Genomic DNA, 27851 nt, shown 5'->3' with positions numbered 1-27851 from the left:
CACGCGATCAGTGATAACCAGCGGGGGAGCGGTCGGAGGTAAGTATCAGACATAGCGATATCGCTAGCGATATCGCTATAACATCACAAAAAACAGTGACATTATAGCGATATTGCTAGCGATATCACTTAGTGTGACAGGCCCTTTACAGTCACCTCACATTGGCCGGCCAGGCTTGGCATGTCACTCTCCACAAGGGAAAATATTACTCCTTGGATCTCGGTCAGAAGCCTCTCACCTAGCAAAACCAGGTCTCTCACTTTGTACCGATGAAGGACAGCACCTCTGAAACAATGTCTTCAAATTGAAATTCTGGTTTAGCTTTTATCCTAAGTCATGTAACAATTATTATTAAAGGGTCAATATTGACTTTTAGGATTCCGGCTTCCAGTAGGTGGCAGTAGAGTTCTAGTCATCTTCATCTCTGAAGAGTCAATTTGCATATTAAACTTAAGGGCCTGTCACACTAAGCGATATCTCTAGCAATATCGCTATAACTTGTGACGTTATAGCGATATTGCTAGCAATATCGCTGTGTGTGATACTTACCTACGACCCGCTCCCCCACTGGTTATCGCTGATCACGCGAGAACAGGCTGGACCGTTTGTCGTCGTCAGCTTCCTGCGGCGCTTCTTGTGGAGAGACGAGCGACGAGCGTGGAGCCGGGCGGGAGGACGCAGGATCGCCTAGTGTGACAGGTAAGTAGTGACCCCCGTCCCCAGCGATGTCGCTGGGAGATCTGCCTGTGTGGCAGATCACTAGCGACCACTTAGCGATGCACCAGAGATCCTGACCGCGTCATATCGCTGGTCGGGATTGCTGGTGCATCGCTAAGTGTGACAGTACCTTTAAACTGCTGTGTAGGAGACTTAAAATGAGTAAGCAATTGTCAAACTCTGCTACAAAGGTGAGGTTGTGGAAAACAGTTTTACATCACAAATCATACACTGTGGCAAGACTGAATATAGAAATAAAACACAAGGTACTTATACTGCATCAGCAAGGTCTCTCCCAGGCAAATATTTCAAAGTAGTCAAAAGTGTACATAGTTACTTGCATAGTTACATAGTTACATAGGTTTAAAAAAGACCTAGACCCATTTTTATAATTATTCAAACTTTTTTCATGATTTTTACTTTGTCCCACTATGAGACTATCATTTTTTGCAGGCTGATCACTTCTGGCTGATCGCTGCTCATTTCCATGCTGTAGAAACTGTCAGCTCTGCACTGACAGAGAAGCTTGCTGATCATGCGCTGCTTATGATCAGCATGCTTCTTAGCTCTGGTGACCCAGATATCATCATGACGGGTCACCATGGCAACGATTGAGACCTCACGCTGTGGGGTCTCCGATCCAACGGCAAACTGTTATGAATGAGTCACCGAGGAGGAAAAACAAAAACAAGCTAAGCCCCAGAAAACCAGAGAGGTTGGTAACTAAGCGGATTGCAGACCCCTGATCCTATCCACACAACTAGCAGTAGCCGTGGAGCATACCTACGATGATCCTAGACGCCTCGTCACAGCCGGAGAACTAAATAAGCCTAAAGCAAGAAAAGGGGAAATCTAAACTGCCCCAGAGCAGACCCCAAAGCAATAGACAGCCCCCAAACATGTATTGTCTGTGAGACAAGATGAAAACACAAACACAGATAGAAAAATAGGCTGAGCAAACGATGGGGCCCACACTAACTAGAAAGGACAGGAAAGGAAAGATGCTGTCTGCAATCACGCACAAAACCCTGCCAAAAAATGTCCAACACTTTCTGATAACAAAAACCCTGAAGTCGCTAGACTTCAATTCCCTATATCAGCACTCTGGTAAATTCTGAAGACAGAGCAAAAAGAGACCAATCTGATCAGGGACAAAAAGCAAACTGGCATAAACAGAGACATAAGAATGGAAATTCAGCACAGCCCCAGCAGGGGCTGGCTGACCATAAAAACTGAGTAAACCAGATCAAATCTCATGTGAAAAAATAGCAGAGCACACTTAGCTTGAGAAGGCAGGAACAGAACTGGAAACCAGAACCTCAGGGCAGGAAAAAATCACCAGCACAAAATTAGGGAGTCGGCTGTCTTAAATCCAGTCAGAGACTCCTGATGTCCACTCACAGTCCTTCTCCTCAGGTGGCAGGTCTCTGCCATTTAGACCAGCTTCATTACCTGCTGTCCCCACCAGAGGGAGCCCGGATGGAGAACTCACGACTCCTCTGTCAACACAGCCAGCTCCACCACCCTCACCAGAAGCCAGAGGTAAACCAGAAAATGAGTTCACAACAGTACCCCCCCTTTAGGAGGGGTCACCGAACCCTCATCCATGCCACCAGGCCGATCAGGATGGGCCCGGTGAAAAGCACGAACCAATCTATCGGCATGAATGTCAGAGGCAGAGACCCAAGAATTGTCCTCCTGGCCATAACCCTTCCACTTGACCAAATACTGGAGTCTCCGTCTAGCCAGACGAGAATCCAGTATTTTCTCTACCTCATATTCCATATTACCTTCAACCAGCACAGGGTCAGGAGGTGCCGCCATAGGAACCACTGGCTCAACAAACCTCTTCAACTGAGACTTATGAAACATGTTATGGATCTTAAACGTAACTGGAAGAGCCAATCGAAAAGAAACCGGGTTAAGAATCTCCAAAATCCTATAAGGCCCAATAAATCTTGGCTTGAACTTTGGAGACGCAACCGAGATATTTTTTGACGACAACCAAACCATATCACCCACTTTAAACCGGGGACCAATGGTCCTATGCCGGTTGGAAAACCGCTGGGCCTTTTCTTGAGAGAGGGACAACTTATCCACCACTTGGTCCCAAATCTGCTGCATTCTCTCTACCACAGTGTCAACACCTGGGCAGGCTGAAGATTCCACTTGCCCTGAAGAAAATCGAGGATGAAACCCAAAGTTACAGAAAAAGGGCGACATCAATGTGGCAGAACTAGCTCTATTATTCAGGGCGAATTCGGCCAAGGGCAAAAATGAGACCCAATCATCCTGATCAGTAGATATAAAACATCTCAAATAGGACTCCAACGTCTGGTTTGTTCTCTCAGTCTGCCCATTGGTTTGTGGGTGAAACGCAGAGGAGAAGGATAACTGAATTCCCAGCTTGGAACAAAAGGCTTTCCAAAATCTGGAGACGAACTGGACTCCTCTGTCCGACACAATGTTCTCAGGAATCCCATGCAACCGAACCACCTGTTGTAAAAACAAGGGCACCAACTCTGAGGAAGATGGCAGCTTTGGGAGTGGTACAAGATGGACCATCTTAGAAAATCTATCACAAATCACCCAGATAACAGTCATTCTCTGAGAGACAGGAAGATCAGAAATAAAATCCATTGAGATATGGGTCCATGGCCTCTTGGGCACCAGCAAGGGCATCAACAACCCACTAGAACGAGAACAGGGTTTAGACCGGGAACAAGTCCCACAAGACTGCACAAAATTCCTGACGTCACGAGATAAGGTGGGCCACCAAAAAGACCAACTCACCAAATCTCTGGTACCAGAAATACCTGGATGACCAGCCAATGCAGAGCAATGAACTTCAGATATCACTCTCTTCCTCCACTGGTCAGGAACATACAATTTTCCCATAGAACAACACTCAGGTTTGTCCTCCTGAAATTCTTCCAGGGCACGCCTCAAATCAAGCGAGATGGCAGAAAGAACTACCCCCCCACCTAGGATGGTAGTAGGTTTGGTCACAATAGGAGAATCAGCAAAGAAACTCCTAGAAAGGGCGTCTGCCTTAACATTCTTAGTGCCCGGAAGAAAGGAGACTACAAAATCAAAACGCGTGAAAAACAAGGCCCACCTAGCCTGTCTAGGATTCAAGCGTTTGGCCGACTCCAGGTAAATCAAATTCTTGTGGTCAGTGAGGACCACAACTTGATGTCTAGCTCCCTCCAACCAATGTCTCCACTCCTCGAATGCCCACTTCATGGCCAACAATTCCCGATTCCCCACATCATAGTTGCATTCAGATGGGGAGAACTTTCGGGAAAAGAAGGCACAGGGATTCATTTAGAAGTCACCGGATCTTTTTGGGACAAAACAGCTCCTGCACCAATCTCCGAAGCATCTACCTCTACCTGAAATGGAAGTGAGACATCAGGTTGCCGTAAAACTGGAGCAGAAGTGAACCTCCGCTTCAGCTCCTGAAATGCCAAAACAGCCTCTGGAGACCAATTCAGCAAATCAGCGCCCTTCTTGGTCAGATCAGTCAGTGGTTTGGCAATACCAGAAAAATTAGCCATAAATTTATGATAAAAATTAGCAAAACCCAAAATCTTCTGGAGAGCCTTCAAAGAAGTGGGCTGAACCCTATCATAAATGGCCTGTACCTTGGCCAGGTCCATTTCAACAGCTGACGGAGACAAAATAAATCCCAAAAATGAAATCCTCTGTACACCAAAAAGGCATTTCGATCCCTTAGCATACAGGGAATTCTCCCTCAAAATCCGGAACACAGTCCGAACATGTTCCACATGAGAATCCCAATCACTGGAAAAGATCAGAATATCATCCAAATAGATGATCAAAAACTTATCCACAAAGTCCCGGAAAATATCATTCATGAAGGATTGGAAGACAGAAGTGGCATTAGTGAGCCCAAAAGGCATCACCAGGTTCTCAAAATGTCCCTCCGGAGTATTAAACGCCGTCTTCCATTCATCTCCATGCTTGATGCGAATAAGATTATACGCCCCCCTGAGGTCAAGCTTAGTAAACCAGCAGGCACCTTTAACTCTGGAGAATAAATCAGAAATCAAGGGTAACGGATACTGATATTTAACCGTAATCTTGTTAAGGGAACGATAGTCAATACAAGGCCTTAATGAACCATCTTTCTTAGCCACGAAAAAAAAAACAGCACCTAAGGGTGACGAGGATGGTCTAATATGACCCTTCTCCAACGACTCCTTAATATAAGATCGCATAGCCTCGTGTTCAGGTACAGATAAGTTGAAAAGCCGACCCTTGGGAAATTTACACCCAGGCCTCAACTCAATTGCACAGTCATAACTCCTATGAGGAGGCAGGGACACAGACTTACTCTCACTAAATACATCATAAAAATCAGCCAAATAGTCAGGAACATCATGAGACTGGGAAGAGGTGGAGAAAACAGGAGTGTCACCAAGAACACACTGACAGCCCCTACCCACCACAGACACAGATTTCCAATCTAAAACTGGATTATGGATTTGCAACCAGGGGAAACCCAGAACAATAGTATCATGCAAATTATGCAGTACCAAAAATCTACAATTTTCTTGGTGGTCTGGGGCGACCCGCATTATCACCTGGGTCCAAAACTGAGGTTTATTCTCCGCCAAAGGAGTAGCATCAATACCCCTCAAAGGAATAGGCGTCCGCAGAGGTATCATGGGAAAACCACAACGTTTAGCAAAGTCCAAATCCATAAGATTCAAAGCCGCTCCTGAATCCACAAAAGCCTTGGCGGAAAATGTGGATAAGGAGCAGATCAGAGTAATTGCCAAAAGAAACTTAGGCTGTACATCACCCACAGCAAATGTGTGTGCAAAACGTTTCTCTCGTTTAGGGCAGACAGAAATAATATGAGAGGCATCTCCACAGAAAAAACACAGCTTATTGCGCCTTCTATACTCCTGACGTTGCACCCTAGACAAAACTCTATCACATTGCATAGGATCAGACATTTGTTGAAAAGGTAGCAACACCTCTCGTGTAGTTTTACGTTCACGTAAACGCCGATAAACTTGAATGGCTAATGACATAGAATCGTCAAGACCAGAGGGAACAGGAAATCCCACCATAATATCTTTCATGGTTTCTGATAAACCCTTGCGAAAGAGAGCTGCCAAGGCACCATCATTCCATGTAAGGACCGCCCACTTTTGGAATTTTTGACAGTATAACTCTGCAGAATCCTGACCCTGGTTCAATGCCAATAGGGCTTTCTCAGCTTGATCAATAGCACTAGGTTCATCATACAACAACCCCAAGGCTTGAAAAAATGCATCCACATTAGTCAGAATACGATTTTCAGGTGTCAAAGAAGACGCCCAATCCTGGGGATCGCCGCGCAGCAAGGAAATGACAATTTTAACCTGCTGCGCAGAGCTCCCCGATGAGTTAGGCTTCAAGGCAAGAAATAATTTACAATTATTCTTAAAATTCTAAAATTTAGACTGATCCCCAGAAAACACATCAGGAGTAGGGATTTTTGGTTCAACAGCATGTGATTGAGCGAGATAGGCGGAAATTCCCCGCACTTCAGCAGCGAGCTGCTCCACACGATCAGACAATTGCTTAATCTCCATTAAGGAAAAAATCCTCCTACGGCCCCAGAGAAAAAGAGGAAAAAATACATATAAAAAAAAAATTCTGACACTTTTTTTTTTTACAATTTTTTTTTCCTGCTTTTGAGTACCCTAGAATCTGCAGTATGGCTGGTGATTCTGTTATGAATGAGTCACCGAGGAGGAAAAACAAAAACAAGCTAAGCCCCAGAAAACCAGAGAGGTTGGTAACTAAGTGGATTGCAGACCCCTGATCCTATCCACACAACTAGCAGTAGCCGTGGAGCATACCTACGATGATCCTAGACGCCTCGTCACACCCAGAGAACTAAATAAGCCTAAAGCAAGAAAAGGGGAAATCTAAACTGCCCCAGAGCAGACCCCAAAGCAATAGACAGCCCCCAAACATGTATTGTCGGTGAGACAAGATGAAAACACAAACACAGATAGAAAAATAGGCTGAGAAAAAAACCCTGAAGTCGCTAGACTTCAATTCCCTATATCAGCACTCTGGTAAATTCTGAAGACAGAGCAAAAAGAGACCAATCTGATCAGGGACAAAAAGCAAACTGGCATAAACAAAGACATAAGAATGGAAATTCAGCACAGCCCCAGCAGGCGCTGGCTGACCACAAAAACTGAGTAAATCAGACAAAATCTCATGTGAAAAAATAGCAGCGCACACTTAGCTTGAGAAGGCAGGAACAGAACTGGAAACCAGAACCTTAGGGCAGGAAAAAATCACCAGCACAAAATTAGGGAGTCGGCTGTCTTATATCCAGTCAGAGACTCCTGATGTCCACTCACAGTCCTCCTCCTCAGGTGGCAGGTCTCTGCCATTTAGATCAGCTTCATTACCTGCTGTCCCCACCAAAGGGAGCCCGGATGGAGAACTCACGACTCCTCTGTCAACACAACCAGCTCCACCACCCTCACCAAAAGCCAGAGGTAAACCAGAAAATGAATTCACAACAGCAAACCTCTGCTGGCTCCCGGAATGCTGCGATCGCCTTCAATCGCAGCATTTTGGGGTTTAAAGTGCCAGGAGCAGAGTGTGACCTCTCCTGGCACTTAGTGCTGGGTGCCATCTGTTGTGCAAGCAATAAAAAGCACAAAACACATAAAACTAGAAGACCATCCAAACCACCCAAAAAACACCCAGTTTTAATTACACTTTGCAAAATCTGTACTTAAGAAAGGATGCTTCTAAATTGTTATATTACGGAGAACACAATAATTCGCGAAAACAGATATGTAAAGAGAAATCATGGGGAGTTGATTTTTTTTCTACTGAATTAATATTTTCTCAAACTTACTAATCTTTTAATCTAAAATTCAAGCGCTATTAAGCCAAATGCAATTAACGCAGGGATTTGCTCTCTATCTCGTAATCATCCAATTTATTGCCATCTAGTTCATAGTCAAATTCATTTTTCTTTAAAAAGAACTCCTAATCACTTTGCTAAATATCTGTAGTAACAAAATAGAAATGAAATCCCTTTGTCTGGATTAGATCCCAGCATCTCAGGTAGCAATTTCCGGTAACCCGCCGTGCCGGGGACCTAATTAAGAAGGTACAGTAAACAAATTGAAAATGTCTTGAAAGCAGATGCAGACTTCTATTTACCTTGTGAGATCCGGTGCCTGAATCTGTAATTGGGAAAGATGCCTTTCTCCCCAACTCAGCGTAACATCAGTGTTTGTATAAGATTTATCGGGGACTTAAAGCGTCAGCTGCTTCATACGATACTTCCCGAGCGAATAGAAGGCTAATTATATTCAGAAGTAAAAATGGGATTAAAATGATCCACAGAATAATCATTTACATTCAGGTATGGAGGTTATGTCATCAGAGGCTCATGTCGAGTAGAATGTATCTATCACAACCTCAGACATTGGTCTGGTTTATAACATTGTCCTCCTAAGTATTCAGCATTGTAGAGGTGTAGCCCTAACTCTGTATCTAAATAAAAATGCTTTTGATAGGTCATATTGTGCATGTCTGAAAAAGACAAATATTGCCAAGACAGAGGCCAGAGAGAGTCTCCATTGGCTTTATTGAAGGGAATGGCTCCATCTGGGCTCTGTTGAGGTTTCAGTCGGAATCCTGGTTTTTGAGGATTCCGAAAGAAATTCCAATATGGTGCACTGTATTAGTGTGAGCCTACCCTAAGATCCTGTTCCTTTTGTCTACTAGTTTAAACTTGTCAACATTTGTTCAGGACAATCCTTTTTATTAATGTCAGTCACCCCAGTGCTGCTGATAAAACGTCCAACCAGCTTATAAGCAGGTGCTGGTGGGCAAACAAGCAAAGTCAATGATGGAATTTTAAAAGTAAATAATGCCATTGAATTAAATGGCAAAATTATGTGTGCTGCTACATAACACTGTGTTACTACAAACTTCTGATTCATTCTGCTCCACATGTGGGTGTTTGTTACAATATTGCTGAAGAACTACTGGAATCCAGTGGCCGGAGGAACACGAGCAAGAAAAAGCAGGCAGTAGCATTTCTTGGAAGTAGCAGTAGGAGTTATAGCAACAATCCATAGAAAAGAGGGAACAGTCTGGGTAAGATAATACTCAGAACAAGGAGCTGGAGACTGAACTAGACTAAACAGCTAACTGTTTAGTTAGCTATTTAAATGAGGTCTGTCTGGTCCGATGGGCGGCGTTTTGGATCTTTGCCGCCTCCCCATCCTTGTACGCCATCCGCAGTTTTTTCATGAATAGGAGTGGGTGTCCGCCACTTTTTGCGCGTGCGCTAAGCATTCTGAAAAGCCGAAAAGCCTTACTGCGCATGCACCAGTTAACTAGGCCCCAGAACACAGCAAAATACTTCCGGGGCTTAGTTAACCGGCGCATGCGCAGTAAGGCTTTTCGGCTTTGCCTGCAGTTGGGCAAAGCATACTGTGCGTACACGAGCCAAGAATGCTTAACACATGCGCGAAAGATGGTGGACACCTACTCCAATTCATGAAAAAACTGCGGACGGCAGCCAAGGATGGGGAGGCGGCAAAGATCCGAATCACCACCCATCGGACTGGACAGACCTCATTTAAATAGCCCGCCAAAACCAGGTGAAAGATTCCCTTTAAATAGGCCCAAAGAGGAAACAAGATGGATTCCAGAGGTTCAGAATCTGCCATCTTAGTAAAGCACAATTTCAGTACACAACAGTGCCTCCAGTGGTAAGAAGTGTAATTGCAGCACAATTATCAAGGTGAACAATAGTAGCCACTAGAGTTGAGCGAAACGGGTCGAATAATTTCAAAAGTCGCCGACTTTTGGCAAAGTCGGGTTTCATGAAACGAAACCCGACCCTAGGATGAGGTCGGCCACGAGGTCGGCAACTTACGCGCCAAAGTCGCGTTTCAAAAGTTTGTTTTGCGCTCTTTTTCAGCCAATCAGGATCCACGGACACTGTGGGCAACGTGATGACATAGGCAGGGGTCACCACCATCTTTCCGAAGGGCATGCAAGTGATTGACTTGCTTTGGTGGGCGTCACAGGGGGTATAAAAGGGCGTGCACGCCGACCGCCATCTTACGTCTGCCGATCTCAGTATAGGGAGAGGTTGCTGCTGATTCTGTAGGGAGAGCGCTAGGCAGGGAAGAAGACAAAAAAACTGCTTCTGCTGCTAGCGATTTGGCCTGCACAACACACCAGTCACTGTGTGTGCAGTGCAAGGGGAGGCTATATAGTGGTGTATCAGTGGTGTTGGTTGTTGGGCTGCCTTCTAAGGCTTCCTGACATTCCTGCATTGCTGTTTACCCACTGCTCCGCAAACTGCTTTTTTAAAAGCAATCCCAATTTTTTTTTTTTGTCCTGCTGAGAAGAAAAAAAAACTGCTTCTGCTGCTAGCGATTTGGCCTGTACAACACACCAGTCACTGTGTGTGCAGTGCAAGGGGAGGCTATATAGTGGTGTATCAGTGGTGTTGGTTGTTGGGCTGCCTTCTAAGGCTTCCTGACATTCCTGCATTGCTGTTTACCCACTGCTCCGCAAACTGCTTTTTTAAAAGCAATCCCAATTTTTTTTTTTTTGTCCTGCTGAGAAGAAAAAAAAACTGCTTCTGCTGCTAGCGATTTGGCCTGCACAACACACCAGTCACTGTGTGTGCAGTGCAAGGAGAGGCTATATTGTGGTGTATCAGTGGTGTTGGTTGTTGGGCTGCCTTTTAAGGCTTCCTGACAGGCTGGCATTGCTGTTTACCCACTGCTCTGCAAACTGCTTTTTTAAAAGCAATCCAATCTCCCTTATCCTCTAGTCACTTTTGTCACAGCTGTGCCATCGAGCCTGTGACATAGCACTCAGATATCAGTGGGCCTCACACAATCCAAAAGTGTCCAGTGTCCACAAGTGTCTGCAGAAATTCAAAATCTCCCTTATCCTCTCGTCACTTTTGTCACAGCTGTGCCATCAAGCCTGTGACATAGCGCTCAGATATCAGTGGCCCTCACACAATCCAAAAGTGTCCAGTGTCCACAAGTGTGTGCAGAAATTCAAAATCTCCCTTATCCTCTAGTCACTTTGGTCACAGCTGTGCCATCGAGCCTGTCACATAGCGCTCAGATATTCATTGGGTCTCACACAATCCAAAAGTGTCCAGTGTCCACTAGTGTGTGCAGAAATTCAAAATCTCCCTTATCCTCTCGTCACTTTTGTCACAGCTGTGCCATCGAGCCTGTGACATAGCGCTCAGATATCAGTGGCCCTCACACAATCCAAAAGTGTCCAGTGTCCACAAGTGTCTGCAGAAATTCAAAATCTCCCTTATCCTCTCGTCACTTTTGTCACAGCTGTGCCATTGAGCCTGTGACATAGCGCTCAGATATCAGTGGGCCTCACACAATCCAAAAGTGTCCAGTGTCCACAAGTGTCTGCAGAAATTCAAAATCTCCCTTATCCTCTCGTCACTTTTGTCACAGCTGTGCCATCGAGCCTGTGACATAGCGCTCAGATATCAGTGGCCCTCACACAATCCAAAAGTGTCCAGTGTCCACAATTGTCTGCAGAAATTCAAAATCTCCCTTATCCTCTCGTCACTTTTGTCACAGCTGTGCCATCGAGCCTGTGACATAGCGCTCAGATATCAGTGGGCCTCACACAATCCAAAAGTGTCCAGTGTCCACAAGTGTCTGCAGAAATTCAAAATCTCCCCTGTCCTATAGACACCTTGTACCTTGTTTTACATTACTATATAGTTTGTTGGATTTTGTCTACATTTCTACCAAAAATGAGGAAGGCTGGTGGAAGAGGCCGTGGAATTGGGCGGGGGTTGGCAGCTGGTAATGATGGTGTTGGTGGTGGATCTGATGGTAGTGGCAAGAGCAAAATAGGACCGAATGCAGGAGGTGTTGAGCCTGCGTCATCGTCTGGCTACATAAGGCCTCGAACGCTTAGTTTTCTAGGAGTTGGCAAACCGCTTTTAAAGCCAGAGCATCAGGAAAAAGTTTTGTCTTACATTGCTGACTCAGCCTCCAGCTCTATCGCCTCCTCTTCTTCAGTTGTAAAAAGTAAAAGCACTGAGTCGTCATTGGAGGCTCATGTTCATGAACCACACCTTTCCTTGTGTCCTTCACCCCAACCAAGATTGAAGAATGACGCAGGCCATACTACTGATTACTCCATGGAGCTGTTTTCACATACCATGCCTGGATTATCAAGTCAAATGGTGAATTACCCAGGCCAAGATGAATCTGACATGGAGTGCACTGATGCACAGCCGCTGATGGATAATTCTGCTGGTACATTCACTCAGAGCACTACATTGTCCTCGCAGTGTACAGAGCCAGATTCTGACCCTGATGAGACTCAGGTGCCCCTTCCCGCACACTATACCACCATACACGGTGACACAGAGGAAGGTGCACATGACATAGAAGAGGAGGTGATGGATGACCCAGTTGTTGACCCAGATTGGCATCCATTGGGGGAAGAGGGTGCTGCTTCCAATAGCTCAGATGAGGAGCATCCACAGCAGACATCGACATCGCAACAGCTGTTATCTGGCAGGCCCGGAGCACTCCAAAGACAGGTTCCAAACATCAAAAGAGTTGCTGGACAGCTTGTCCAGAGGGTCAAAAGATCACAGCGTGCTAGGCCGCAAAATGTCTGCCAAAGTAGGAAGAGTGCAGTGTGGCACTTTTTTGACCAAAATCCTCATGATCAGGCCAAGGTTATCTGTAAGAAGTGCGCAAAGACCTTTAGCCGAGGGAAAAATCTGAAAAATTTGAATACCAGTTGCATGCTTAGACATTTAACCAGCATGCACTTGCAAGCGTGGACACAACACCAAACCTCAAGTGCCACATGTGCAACTGATCACAACGAAGGTAGTCAGCAACGCTACATTGTTTCCCCCACTGTAAGCCCACCGGTTAGCACAGCAGCAAATGTTGAGGTGTCGTTGCAAGGCCACAGCAGTCAGGGAATCCCACTGTTATATCAACGAAAGACTGATTCTAGGCCATCAGAAAGAACACCATCTCCATCACCATCATCAACCCTCTCTCAGTCCGCCCTGTCCACCGCTACTTCCACCATATGCAGCTCTCAAGTCCAGCTCACCCTCCCAGACACTATGAGTAGGTCAAGAAAGTACTCAGTCTCTCATCCGCGTACACTGGGTTTGAACGCCCACATTGCCAAACTAATCTCGTTTGAGATGATGCCCTTTCGGTTGGTGGAAAGCACAGCAGGCTGTGTTGCAGATGATGTGTTTGGGCAACAGACACACCGCCGAGGTGCTGGCCGAGTACTTGAAGCGACAAACTGAGTCATGGCTGGGCAGTGTACATCTTGAGGCAGGCAAGGTAGTTAGTGATAACGGCCGTAATTTTGTGGCAGCCATAGCCCTTTCAAAACTCAGCCATATACCTTGCTTGGCTCATACCTTGAACCTGGTGGTGCAGTGCTTCCTCAAAAATTATCCGGAGTTAACAGCCCTGCTCCAGAGGTGCGAAGACTGTGCGCGCACATCCGCCGGTCGCCTGTACACTCCGTTCGTATGCAGAAGCTGCAGCGATTGCTCCACCTTCCCAACCACCGCCTCATTATCGACATTGCAACAAGGTGGAACTCCACCCTGCACATGGTGGAGCGGCTGTGCGAGCAGCGGCATGCCATAATGCATTTGTGGGAGGATACACGGCCAGGCACTTTGAGAACAGACATGGAGTTGACAGGGTCGAAGCTGAAAGACCTTTGTAAAGTCCTTCAGTGTTTTGAGGAATGCACACGGCTGGTAAGCGCAGACGACGCCATCCTAAGCATGAGCATCCCACTTATGCGTCTGCTCATGCAAACTTTGACGCACCTTAAGGAGCAGGCGTCTGCAGCCAATGTTGATGAGGAGGAAGAGGAGGAGGGAATCCTTGATGACATTCAGCCATTGTCTGCTCAGGGACCTCTCCTTGACGAGGTGGAGGAAGAAGAGGAGGAGGAGGAGGATGATGGGGATGATTACTTAGGGGAGGAGGATGCATCTCGTGGGGCAAGTGAAAATGTTGGCGTGGCAAGGTCTGGTACAGAGTTTGTGCGTGACTGGAGGGATGTGGATTTGCCAGAAAGTGCTCCTCCAACCAGCACTCACAGTGCATCATTGACACCGGGAACATTGGCCCACATGTCAGATTATGCCTTGCAGATCCTAAAAAGGGACCCACGCATTGCCAAAATGATGAACGATGACGACTACTGGTTGGCCAGCATCCTGGATCCACGCTATAAAGGCAAATTACAAAACATCATGCCACAGGAGAACCTTGACCTAATATTGGCTAATAAACAAGCAACTCTGGTAAATCGGTTGCTTGAGGCATTCCCAGCACACAGCAGCGGTGATGGTTCTCACACGAGCCGTACGGGCCGGGGGCAGCTTGGCAGAGGTGTTCGTGGTGCACACAGCAGAAGTGGCGTTGGAGACAGGGGTTTCATGACAATGTTGTGGACTGATTTTTCAAGTACCGCTCACACAACTGGTAATACTGCATCGATGGAAAGTGACAGGAGACAGCAGTTGTCAACTATGGTTACAAACTACTTTTCCTCCCATATCGATGTTCTCCCACACAGGTCATTCCCCTTTGACTATTGGGCCGCTAAACTGGACACCTGGCCTGAATTGGCACAATATGCCTTACAGGAGCTCGCTTGCCCAGCTGCAAGTGTGCTATCGGAAAGAGTCTTCAGTGCAGCTGGATCAATCCTGACAGAAAAAAGGACCCGTCTGTCAACCCAAAATGTGGATGATCTAACCTTCATTAAAATGAACCACGCATGGGTTTCCAAGGATTTTGTCCCACCTTCCCCTGATGACACATAGGGTGACAGAAAAATGGCTTGCTTTGGTCCACCTCTTCCTGGGACTTGACCTATTTCACCTTTTGCATCAGCTGAATGTCCAACATCAACATATGCCACTTTCTAAAACTCCCTAACTGTGCTGCCTCCCCCCCCATGGCCGGGGTCACCACCTAGCGCACGACACCGTGCGAGTGCCGTTGCCCTGGACAGGTGGGTAGGCCGACTCTTGGGCGCGGGCACTGGCACAGGGTCCTTCATAGTGCAATCAAGTGTCTCTGACGGTGGTGGTGCACACCTGCCGTCAGACACACTGCCGTACTATGAGGGGCCCAGTGCCAGTACCGACGCCCACGAGTGGGCCCCCCTTGTTTGGGCAGGGCCCCAGCATTTGCAATCTTTACCTCTCCCTGCTCCTCCGCTGTGTAGTCTGGGCCGTCAAATCCATACTGTGCCTGACACCGTCTGAGCCTGCCTCCTGATGTATAGACATATATTTTTAATGTGTACGCTATCCATACATGTTATCTGGGGATACGGTACCCTTTCTAACCTTTGTGCAATCACGTGCAATCCATACTGGGCCTAACACAGTCTGAGCCTGCCTCCTGATGTATAGACATATATTTTGAATGTGTACGCTATCCATACATGTTATCCGGGGAAACGGTACCCTTTCTAACCTTTGTGCAATCACGTGCAATCCATACTGGGCCTAACACCGTCTTCCTGCCTCCTGATGTATAGACATATATTTTGAATGTGTACGCTATCCATACATGTTATCTGGGGATACGGTACCCTTTCTAACCTTTGTGCAATCACGTGCAATCCATACTGGGCCTAACACCGTCTGAGCCTGCCTCCTGATGTATAGACATATATTTTGAATGTGTACGCTATCCATACATGTTATCCGGGGAAACGGTACCCTTTCTAACCTTTGTGCAATCACGTGCAATCCATACTGGGCCTAACACCGTCTGAGCCTGCCTCCTGATGTATAGACATATATTTTGAATGTGTACGCTATCCATACATGTTATCTGGGGATACGGTACCCTTTCTAACCTTTGTGCAATCACTTGCAAGCCATACTGGGCCTTACACCGTCTGAGCCTGCCTCCTGATGTATAGACATATATTTTGAATGTGTACGCTATCCATACATGTTATCCGGGGATACGGTACCCTTTCTAACCTTTGTGCAATCACGTGCAATCCATACTGGGCCTAACACCATTTGAGCCTGCCTCCTGATGTATAGACATATATTTTGAATGTGTACGCTATCCATACATGTTATCTGGGGATACGGTACCCTTTCTCACCTTTGTGCAATCACGTGTAATCCATACTGGGCGTGAGAACGGCTGGCGAGCTGTTAAGCAAGCTACAGCACCTGTGGTTTGCACACGTAAGTTTTTCATTTTTTCAGGAATGACGGTTAGGCCTAATTCCGGAACTGTGGTTGACCTGCACTTACTGGGAAATCATTGTTCGCGGGTAATAATTGTAATCAGTGATCCCCATCACTAACGTTGTTCAGCGGGTTATCTGCACCTGTAAGCGACAAACGCTGGCCTTTTCAGTGTAGCGCACATGCAGCCACGGACATGTAAGGGCATGACACACCAGTTATTGGCCAATCTCATGTGCCAGAGCCTCACGTGTCCCTCTAGTAAGCCGGACTCGGACCGCGGGGCATGATGGAGTCTCGTTCGTTAACGGAATTAAGCTTGCAATGTGTGCATCTGTTCTGTAGCTGGCATGGTTGAGGTTTCCCAGGTGGAGTCGAATTTAACCGTAGGCTCCACTCCTGGTGGTGCCCTTCTGGACATTCCTTTAAGGTTCAGCTTTGCAACCATACTGCCCACGTAAAACAAACACTTTGCCTTCATGAACGCTGTTTGGAGGGTCATGACTCGTGGGAATAACGCCGCCCAATCAGTTAACCTGCTAGAGAGATCGTTCGTTGCTCCCAAGCATGACATCACACTCCCTAGGAAGAAGGTAATGCCACTGTGGCGACCGTACTCCTGGGGGCGACACAAGTGCACTGATGCCCAGCCACTGCTCGATGAATCTGCTGGTACATTGACCCAGACCACTACATTCCCCTCGCACGCTACACGACCTGAATCTGACCCTGATGAAACTCAGGTTACCCTTCCCATATACAGTTCCATCTTACACGGTGACAAAGAGGAAGCTGCAGATGAAAGTGCAGGCTCGGCCCACCCGCCATCAGACACACCACCGTACTATCAGGGGCCCTGTGCCAGTGCCGTCACCAACGAGTGGGCCCCCCCTGCTTGCTCAGGATCACAGCACTTGCAAAGTTGAAAAACTGTGCAGTGAGATGGAAGATGGGGACGACGAGGAGTCCAGACAAGTACAGGGATTCCCTAGCGAGGAGACTTATTTGATTGTTTTCAATGTTGGGACAGCAATTTTTGGGGAGCACTATACTCTGGAGAATGATAGATGGGGCCCACCATACACTGGAACATTCCAAAGGTGGACATCAGACACTGGAGCAGCATTTACAGGGCCCATTATACACTAGAGCATTAGAAATGGGGCCCATTATGTTTGGAGCATTATTTGGGCCCATAAGACAGTGGAGCTTCATCCATGGGGACCAACATATACTGTAGCATTATGTGGAGCTCATCATATACTGTTTCAAACATTATATGGGACCAATGATTTTGTATGGAGAAATAGATGGGCCTCGTCATGAGATGTAAAAAGTGAGGTATTTTTCATTGTACTATACCGCTATTTCTCTGCCGTATCGGAGCATGATGAGTTGTGGTATGTGTTAAAGGGGCGCTCTTTCGCCCAGGGCACATGAAAACCTGGAGCCAGCCCTCCCCCCCCCCCACAACTTTAGCCAAATCACCCCCATTTTTCAGTGCGTAACTTGTATTATGAAGTTAATTAAGGTTGACAAGCTTAAGTAAGAAGAATTGATGCTTTTGGCATTCAAATGGGCACTGTAGGTGTGTTTCCTGTCCTCCTCTCACTGCCGACTTTTATTCCCCATTGACTTACATTGGGTTTCGTGTTTCGGGACGACCCCGACTTTTCCCTATAATCGGACGATCTTGCTCGACCCGACTTTTGGAAAAGTCGGGTTTCACGAAACGAAACGCGACCCTAAAAAAACAAAAGTCGCTCAACTCTAGTAGCCACTAGTGGTCAAAATGTAGAAGGACAACCGGAATCCTGACATTACTACGTCCTTTCAACAGCAGCCTCTCAACGATGCTTGACTTGGTTTATGTGGGTATTTTGGTGAAACTCTTAAAGCAGTCGAGGAGCATCGATATTTTCTACAGGTTCCCAAGAGTTATCTTCAGGGCCATACCCTTGCCACTTTATTAAGTATTGCAACCCGTTTCTGAATATTCGGGAGTCCAGGATCTTTTTAGCTGTGTAGTTCATGTCAATCCACTGCAGCAGCATCAGGAGGAGGTAGACGACGCCCCGCAAAAGGATTTGGAAATGGCTTTAGTAAAGAGGCATGGAACACTAGATGTATCTACATTATTCTGACAAGTTGAAGAGGAAAAGCCACTGAGCTAACGTCCAATGATTTTGAAAGCACCATTTTGGCCCAATTTTGGTGAGGGAATATGGAGATGCAAATTCTTGTTTGAAAGCCATACTTCATCACCCACTTGGAAGCTTGGAGAAGGTCTGCAAGATTTATCAGCTGGTTCCTTATATTTCTCCTGGGAAATTTTTTAAGTGGCCTTTAGCGTTTCCAGATTGTGTTGTAGGGACTGTATTGTCAATGACAGCAGGAATAGGTGTTTCTCTGGGAAAATTAGGAAGAATACTTGGATGGTAATGGTGTTTGATTGATTGAATCATTTTGAGAATTATATGAAAATTCTGCCATAGGAAGCAAATCAGCCCAGTCATCCTGAAGATGACAAATGTAACATCTGTGATATTGCTATAAGGTTTGGTTTGGCTTTCAGTCTGACCATTAGATTGGGGATGGAATGCAGAAGATAAGCTGATATCAATTGTCCTCTGCTGCTCGAAAATACTTCCAGAATCTCGATATAAATTGTGTTCCATGATCAGAGACGACTTAGTCTGGAACTGAACCTCATTTTCAATTATAACATCAGCAGTCTCTTTAGCAGAAGGTAAGCCAGTGCCTGAGACAAAATGTGCTGCTTTGGTGAGTCAGTCACCATGAGTAGGATGGAACTCTTCCCCTTTGAAACTGGTAGTTCTACAATAAAGTCCATCGCCTACTGTATTTTCACCCATCCCTTGTAGATTGTGAGCCCTCGCGGGCAGGGTCCTCTCTCCTCCTGTACCAGTTATGACTTGTATTGTTTAACATTATTGTACTTGTTTTTATGTATACCCCTCCTTACATGTAAAGCGCCATGGAATAAATGGCCCTATAACAATAAATAATAATAATAATAGATATAGAGTCCCAAGGACACAATGGAATTTTCAGAGGCTTCAATAATCCCATTGGTGACATGTGGGGAGTTTTATACATGGTACAGTTGCTACAAGAAGATACATATTTTCTAACATCTTTTTGGCAATTCGTGCATCAAAAGAAGCAAGACAGAAATTCTTGTGCTTTTTGAAATCCATTGTGTCCTGCTAACTTGGAGTCATGGATCAGTATTAATACCTTTAGTCTCACAGTTTCTGGAACACAGCTGCAATGACTATGAGTCGATGCTTTATTTTGAAAGGTAAGAGATAAGTCATCTGGTAGATGCAGAAGAACTGGGTATGTCTCTTATGCTTCCCACATATCGTCCAACAAATCTTTGTTATGGACCACCCCCAGGAAGGTGGACTCAGGCAAAATAGTTGTTGGTGATGCTGCTGTAGAAGAATCTTTGGAGAACATCCTAGCTAAAGCATCAGCTTTACCATTACGTGAGCCAGGTCTGGAAGAGATAGCAAAAGTTGAATTGGTTAAGAAAAAGACTCCATCGAGCTCCATTTCCCATTCATTATTCCATTCAGTATCACTCACCCACCGTCTGAACTCTCTGGTGTACTCTGCAACAGAGGGATATCCCTGACGGAGAGCCATCAGTGTAGCGGAGACTGTTGTATAATGATTAGGGTCCTCAAACACATGGCTCATGGCTGCTAGGAAGGCCTCCAGATCGTTAAGCCCATCATCGTGAGTTTCAATAAGGGGGCTGGCCCAGGAGAAAGCTTTATACCATACAATTGATCTGTCAGTATGGAGGTGAGCAGGGTGTGCACCAAAGTACAATTTGCAATGGTTCATGAATCTGCGTAATTTGTCACGGTCTCCATCAAACCTGAAAAGTGGGAGTAGAGAGGTGGGTGGAGAGGTCGGAGCTATATGTTGATTTTGTAATTGAAGCATCTGCTCTGACTACTGTGCAATCTCATTGGTTAGGTCTTGTATCATATTCTGTAGATCCTGTGTAGCTTGTCCAAAAAAAGAACCATCAGGGAGCAGGGAGGAGGAGCTGAAAAATAATAACAGAGCCACAATACACAGGGGTGCGTGCTGTAAAGGAAATTATATGTCTGTAAAACAAAAAAACTACTTGAAAAATACAAATAACAAAAGATTAATTTAATATAATAGATTTCATTTTATTAAATATTGTCACCAAACAAGGACAAATGCATTAAAAAATAAATTGACAAGACATGGTAAAAGAGAGAAAAAAACACATAGTAAAACTAAGAAGGACAGGTCAGCACACACGACACTACCGGTAACTATCATATACAGGTGCCAAAAATGTAAATTATCAGTATGATGTACTAAGAACACGAAGAAGCAAATCCACTATAACTTAAAAAAATATAAAGTGCAGTGCAAATATGTTATTTATTGATAATCATTCTGATTCAACTTCCCAGAAATCCATATCAGAGGTTTGATCAATGGTCATTATCATCATGAAAAAAACATTCCCAATAATAGAGATGCACAGTGCAGTTTATGTATCTGGGGTATAATAGCCAAAAAACTACAAGAGAAATTGGTACCAACCAGAATTAATGCAGCATGTGCTGGCGCCGCCACTCCACACCCCAACGCATGTTTCACACATTGCTTCGTCACTCCCTCACAGACAAGCACCAACTCTGCAAATTGATAGCGTTAATCAACCTGACAGGTTCCAAACCGGTAAGAAATCCATTGGCTGAAATCCCTATATGACAAATTAGGAAATATCACCATCTAGAGGTCAAACAGTATAATGTCACCACAGATTTGTCGAATTTACAGCTCTGCAGCAAATTTTTCTGCTTTGCTTTTTTGCATGCTTTTTTTGGTGCGTTTTTATCCTATTAACTTGAAAAAAGGATGGAAGATTTCACATGCGGCAGATATGAAACCGATTCAAATCTGCAAGGAAAAAATTTACATGTGCAAGAAATAAAAAAGAAGTTTTACGAACTTTGCTGGGACGGTATAACAGTTTTTTTCCGCAACTAAAAACATAAATTGTGCACATAAAACATACGTTCATACATTGCGATTGTGCCATGAAAAATAAAAACAGTTTTCCATGCCAGCAAAATTTATGAGGTTTTCGAAACCTCATGCACACGTTGCTTATTTCTTCCTTGCAGATAAACTAAATCGCAGACAGGTAATTTGCACAAGGAATGTAATTGCTTTTTATGGGCGCCTACAGACGTTTACGTAGGTTTTTAACGGTTTCCCTCATTGTGTTTAATATAATGATTTCTACACTTCTAAGTTCACATGTGAACCAGCGTTTTAGCCACTTTGTAACTTCAATGTCACTTAATTGAGAAGAAATTTTACTTTCGATCCATTGTTAGAAGGACCATATTGTCAGATTCTACTACTTAAAGGGATATTCAGATATGGGACATTTATGCCGTATTGATAGGATTTGAAGTATACATTAACCTTCACTGGCAGAGTCTACGCTAACCTCACTATTCCCAACTCCAACCATACTCGCACTCACTCTCAGGACACACACAAAATCCCTATGCAGCACTCTGCTCAGTACTCTAGATAGATCACTAATTGACTCTTATTCACTAACTGCAAAGCCCACCATTAGACTTGTATATTTGATTTTGCAGGGAAAAATGCCACAAGCCAAACTTCAAAAAGTTATGAAAACCCCACCCAAAAGTGGCCTGCGCTGCGGACTCTTCATAAATGATGCTTGGCATAGTCATGTTGACCTTCTAAAATGAAACAATTTTTTATTTCAAGGTGGCTGACCTGCAATCGAAAAAAAATCTGCTTATCCATGAACTGTGCCTTTTCACAAAGGGATTCTGTTGGCAGCGGATTATTATCTGTACTGTCCAGCCGTTCAACAGTGAATATATATTTATTCAGGAACAAAGATGACACAGCTTACAACTGGTATTTCTTATAGCTTAGGGTTTCAGCATTTTGCCTATCAGCTTGCAAAGTTAAAGTAAAATATGCTCCAGATACACACACAGTAAATTAAACAGTAGTAAATAGTAGTTTTTGCAATATATACAGTAATACAAATTATTCTAACACCCCCCATTCAACAGCTATTTTCCTGTTAGTCCCATAATAGTTCTGAATTCTTCAAATTTGGCTCTTGGAAGTGACTTTGACATAACATCAGCTATCATCTGGTCAGTCTCACAATAAATGAACTCCATTATGCCACGTTCTGTCAAATCACGCAAGAGATTGTGTTTAATATCAATGTGTTTGATTTGCGCATTGATCTTCTCATTGCATTCAAGTTTAAAATCATCGTTTGTACAGCAGCTACAGCAATTAGAATCGTGAATGTGGTCTGCTTAGCAACTGGAGAAAATGTGGCATCATATTCTTCACCATATTTCTGAGAATATCCTTTTGCAATTAATCTTGCTTTAAATCTGTGAACCCTGCCTTCAGACTCATAAAAGTCTTAAAAACCCATTTACATTTGATTGCTTTCTTCCTTTGTGGCAGTTTGGTGAGTTTCCAAGTTTGAAGTTGATGAATGGACTTCATTTCCTGATTGGCAGCATTACTATCACTTCATTTTTTCATGGACAAGTAGTTGTATCTCATCACACTACTCAGCTCATGTTTTGACAAAGTAGGATAGATGCTTAGCTGGTATACCCTTGTTTGATCTCAACATTCTCCTGACTTGAGGTTTACCTGATTTTTCTGTTGCCTCTTGAGTGGTTGAAGAACTTAACCATACATTTAAATCCTTTCTTTTTGTTATTTTGAAATTGTTACTGACATTGTGGTTGCTTCAGCTGGACTATTGGTATGATGTCATAAAACATGAGTGACACAAAGTTCTCATCAATCATTACATCTCTGCTTATTGTGACCATGTCCATTTCTAGGTGCAGGATTCTACATCCTTTCAGGGTTTCACTGTAGCCCACCACAATACCCTCTTTTGCATGAGATTTCCACTTGGTATGTTTATCTTTGGTAATATGTACAAATATTTTTCTTCTGAATATTCTTATGTGTTGCAGTTCAGGCTTCTTGTTGTTCCATTGCTCAAATTGAGTTTTCTCAGTAGCTTTACCTGCTAGTCTGCTTTAAAGATAGCAAGTCATGTTTGTTTCACTCCAATATGTTGTTGGTAAATCTGTGTCAAATAGCATACTTCTTCCACAAAGCATACAGTTCTTACTTTCCGCTACACCATTTTGTTCAGGCTTGTATGGTGCAGTGGTCTGAAACACAATTCAATTTTTCCTTAAAACGTTTTCTGTCTCATTACTTCTACATTCAGTTCCATTATGTGCATGCAGAATTTTTGACATTCTCACAAATTTATTATATATTTCAGTGAGATATATTTCAAGTTTCTCTGGAACTTCATCTTTTGCTGTGAAGCAGATAGACAACTGTATATCTTGAATAGTCATCGATAAATGACTATGTGCAAGACAGCTGTGCCATACAAGGATATAATTCTTGTGCTGTTCATGTTTCACAATGTATCCACTTTCCTTGCATTTTAGCTGGTACAACTCATCTTTGATTTTCCTTCCGAATTCATATACTGATCATTGGCCAAGTTAGTTTTCTCTGACTTACTTTGTTAGAGAAGAAACTTCTGCCATTAGTCATATACTGTAACTAGTTGCGCCATAGTCTATACAACAGTCACGCTTTGATGATCTTGCATTAACATTAAACACAGCTTCAGTACTTGGAGTGTTATATTCTTCAGTAATGGTACTTTAAACCCTCTGATTTTGCTTTTTCAGCTGATTCATTCTAGCTTTCCAGACTTTGCAGTCAGTGATTTCTTGCAGACAAAACACTCATGTGTTTCCTTCAAACGACTTTTATTTTTGAGTAGATCATGGGCTTTTAAAGTGGATTCTGCTTTGGATACCCCACTGCAGCTTACACTTTTTGTCTTTCATTTATACTAATCTACAAGCTTTTCTCTGACATAATACAATTTAAGTTCATAATCTGGACGCAGATCTAGTGCAGTTACAAGTGTGTCATAGCTTTCTGGTAGACCGCTTAGTAGTAGTGCAGCAACATGGAAATCCTTTAGATCTTCCCAAATGCCCCGCAGGCGCTCCACAATTTCTAGAATATTTCTTATGTAATCATGCATATATTTGTCGTTATTTAGCTTAGGCTAATGCAGCTTTCTCATTAAATAGAGCTTATTGGTGAGATTTATCCTGTCCTGCAGTTTGGGTTTTTTGGGTCTCTGGGCATCTGGGTGTTGGCAGCAGATAAATCTCTGTACTGTCCAGCCGTTCAACAGCAAATGTACTCAGGAACAAAGAGAACTGTTACCGCCATGGTCGGCCATCCTGCCGCCGCTTCTCGGGCCTCCTGTGCTGGTGGTGTGGGGTCGCGCCGGGTGTCTCCAGGCTTGCATACCTCCCGAGGCATCCGCGGATTCCTTTGTTCTGATCCCAGGTGTCCTGACCCAGAATTGCCCTCCTCGTCTGTGTCTGGCGTCAGTATTTCTGGCGCTCTCTCTCTCACATCGGCGCCTGGTGATTCACTCTGGTGCATACTCTGTACTGGTGTGTCTCAGGTCCCAGCACTCTCCCCAGGGTGCATACTTTGTTTATCCTCGTATCTCCTGTACATTGCCCTGTGCGTACTCTGCTCTGTTCTGGTCTCCCCTACATTACCCAGTGCGCGCTCTGCTCTGTCCTGGTCTCCCATACATTACCCAGTAGTGCTCTGCTCTGCCCTGATCTCCGGTACATTACCCAGTGCGCGCTCTGCTCTGTCCTGGTCTCCCATACATTACCCAGTAGTGCTCTGCTCTGCCCTGATCTCCGGTACATTACCCAGTGCGCGCTCTGGTCCTCTCTGGGCCCCTGTGCATTTTCCAGTGTGCAATCTGCGCCGTCTTGGTCTCTGTCTCCTACGAGCCGGTCCCTGGTACTAGCTATTGCGGTATACCTTCTCCCCGGGACTGCTCCTAATGCTCCCTGTATAGGGGGCATCTTCACCTGGTCAGCTCGCCCGGGATCGGTGGGTCCCACGATCCAGTGGGTCGACTCTAGGAACCGTGACAAGAACACACCTTCAACTGGTATTTCTTATAGCTTAGTATCTTAGCATCTTCCCTGTTGGCATACAAAGTGCAATATACTTCAGCTACTCACAGTGAACAAGAACATCTTGCTTTGTTTTTTTGGGAACAATGCATTATTGGGTTTGTGGGCATCACAACCATGGCCCAGTCCTCAATCACAGGACAATAAAACCTTCACACTCATTATCTATTAAATGCTCCAATATTTACGGCCACAACTGTTTCTCCAATTCCCATACTGATAGTTCTGCTTTCCATCACTTGTCTTATCTATTGCATTATTCCTGTGTCCTGTTGTGTATAAGTATGTGACTCATCATATTTTGTATTATTCTATGCCTGATGAAGAGACCTGAGTAGTCTGGAAAGCTTGCAATGTGTTACCATCTTTTCAGTTAGCCATTAAAAGGTATCAACCAGTGAGGACTCTCACATCTTAATATTTTTCTATCTACTGGCTGACACGGTAAAAAGATATATATATTGATTGGCAATATTACACTATTTCTGGATACAAAAACTCATGCACTAATAAACAGTAGTAAATATTAGTTGATCCAATACATACAATAATAAGCATTATTCTAACAGATTCAGCTGCAATATCGCTCTTTACTGAGCTAATGACCTACGATCCTCATCATCACTTTTGACAACATCTTGCTTCTATCTGTGAGACTTCTCTCATGCTGCACCCTTTCTGAGAAGCCCATAGCCTTGGATAAAGATGCTTCAACATTGTCTTGTTCAAAGTCTGTTCTGGCAAAATTGAGGTGTCTTGGGCCACAAGGGGTTTTCACAAACCCAATCCACAATTGGGTTGTTCTGGGGCAAAGCTTGGAACCAGACTGAAATATATCTAAGTTGTCAACACAAATGTTGATAACTATGACATTCCATGAAACATCATTTCTGACACATCTTTTCTTATCACTTTATGCTTTTCATTCACCTGTTGTCCTTTCTCAAAATGCATGAAAAATTGTTAAGTGGTCAAAGACCTATATGTCTACTAGATTTGGCACTGATTGTCCGACTATGTAGTGAATAGCTTTGAATGCTCATTTCTTCATGAATGAATTACACTCGATGGCACATAATGTCTTTACTCTATCCCTCTCTCCTGTAAATTGTAAGCACATATGGACAGACAGCATTCACCTTTTATCTCAAATTATGAACCGCCATGAAATATGATGGCACTATATCAAGAGAATATTATTATTAATCCTAACTGAAGATCAGGAATGTTTATTTGAAGCCTGGACATCATTAATACCAAAGACCCCGTTCTAACTTTGCAAGCAGGTACAAACTTATTTCCCCATATTTAATTAATTAGGCCCTTTTTTATCAATAATCCAATGAGTCCAAGCTGTAAAATTACTCCACTTGTAATGTTAGCGGCAATGGTTTGTTTTCCATCTTGCCATATAAATAATGAGCAGTTTTAACTTTCGCTAAGCCACAAAACATCAGGGCGTACCGTCATGTTCACCTCAACTTCACCTCGCCTTCTAGTGATATATCGTCATTTAAAAGAGAGGTAACAGGAGTCATTAGGATACCGGGGAGTCAGCATGTAGGTGCAGGACTGTTTTCCAACCATTACAACAGCTAATTGGCCTCTCAAGAACCTCAGTACGATCCTTTGTATTAATAAGCCATCGGGACCAACAAAGAACTTATTCAGAATGTTTCTAGTTTGTTTGTTTTTCTGTTTTTAAAAGAGCCTGTATCATGTAAGATAACTTATTTGTTAAGCAAATTCCCAAGGAGCAAGAGAAACACTTAGAAAAAAAAATAACTCCTTCCTTAATGACTGTAAACATACCTTTTTACATCAGGTGATAAGAGTGTCTTAGGATTAAGGTTCCGTTACAGTTAGCGATGCACCAGCGATTCCGACAACGATATGACCCGGTCAGGATCGCTGGTGCATCGCTTAATGGTCGCTAGTGAGCTGCCAAACAGGTAGATCTCACCAGCGATGCAGCAGCGGTCGGCGGTCGATACTTACCTGTCACACGCAGCAAGGGTGAAATCTTCGGCCCGAGTCCATGGAGTCGCTCGTCAGCGCCAGCAGGAAGCCGACGACAAGAAATGGACCATCAGGTTCTCGCGTGAACAGCGATGTCCAGCGGGGAGCCGGGTCGGAGGTAAGTGTCACATGTAGCGAGATCGCTACCGATATCGCTGTTGCGTCACAAAATCGCTTTAGCGATCTCGCTATGTGTGAAGGGGGCTTAAGGCGACAAAAAAGTAAGGGTTTTTTTAGGTTTTTGTGTCAAAATATAGCACTAATATGAATTTCATCTATATAGCTTCCCATGGCAGGAATATGTACAGTTGGGCTCTGATTCTCCTCTGCCCCCATCTACATTTAGGTCGGCTGACAAGGTGAGCTAGTGGATAGGAACATCCCTTATTAGGTACACCTTGTCACGGTGAGAAGACCTTTACTCTTTTTTATCAAAATATTGTTACCTAAGTTCCTTATGTTATTTACTTGTACTATTACTACTTAGTACAGGGTATATGCTCATTTTGTTTTTCTTAGGTTCAATTTATAAGGAAGTGAGGGAGATACAATACAAGCACTTTTCACTTTTTATGGTCCAGCCATCATTATAATGCATATATTTAAAACTGAGGATATTG

This window comes from Dendrobates tinctorius, unplaced genomic scaffold, assembly GCF_039654945.1.
Source record: "Dendrobates tinctorius isolate UK_male_01 unplaced genomic scaffold, ASM3965494v1 ptg000047l, whole genome shotgun sequence".
NCBI lineage: Eukaryota > Metazoa > Chordata > Amphibia > Anura > Dendrobatidae > Dendrobates > Dendrobates tinctorius.
This window is presented reverse-complemented; position numbering follows the sequence as displayed.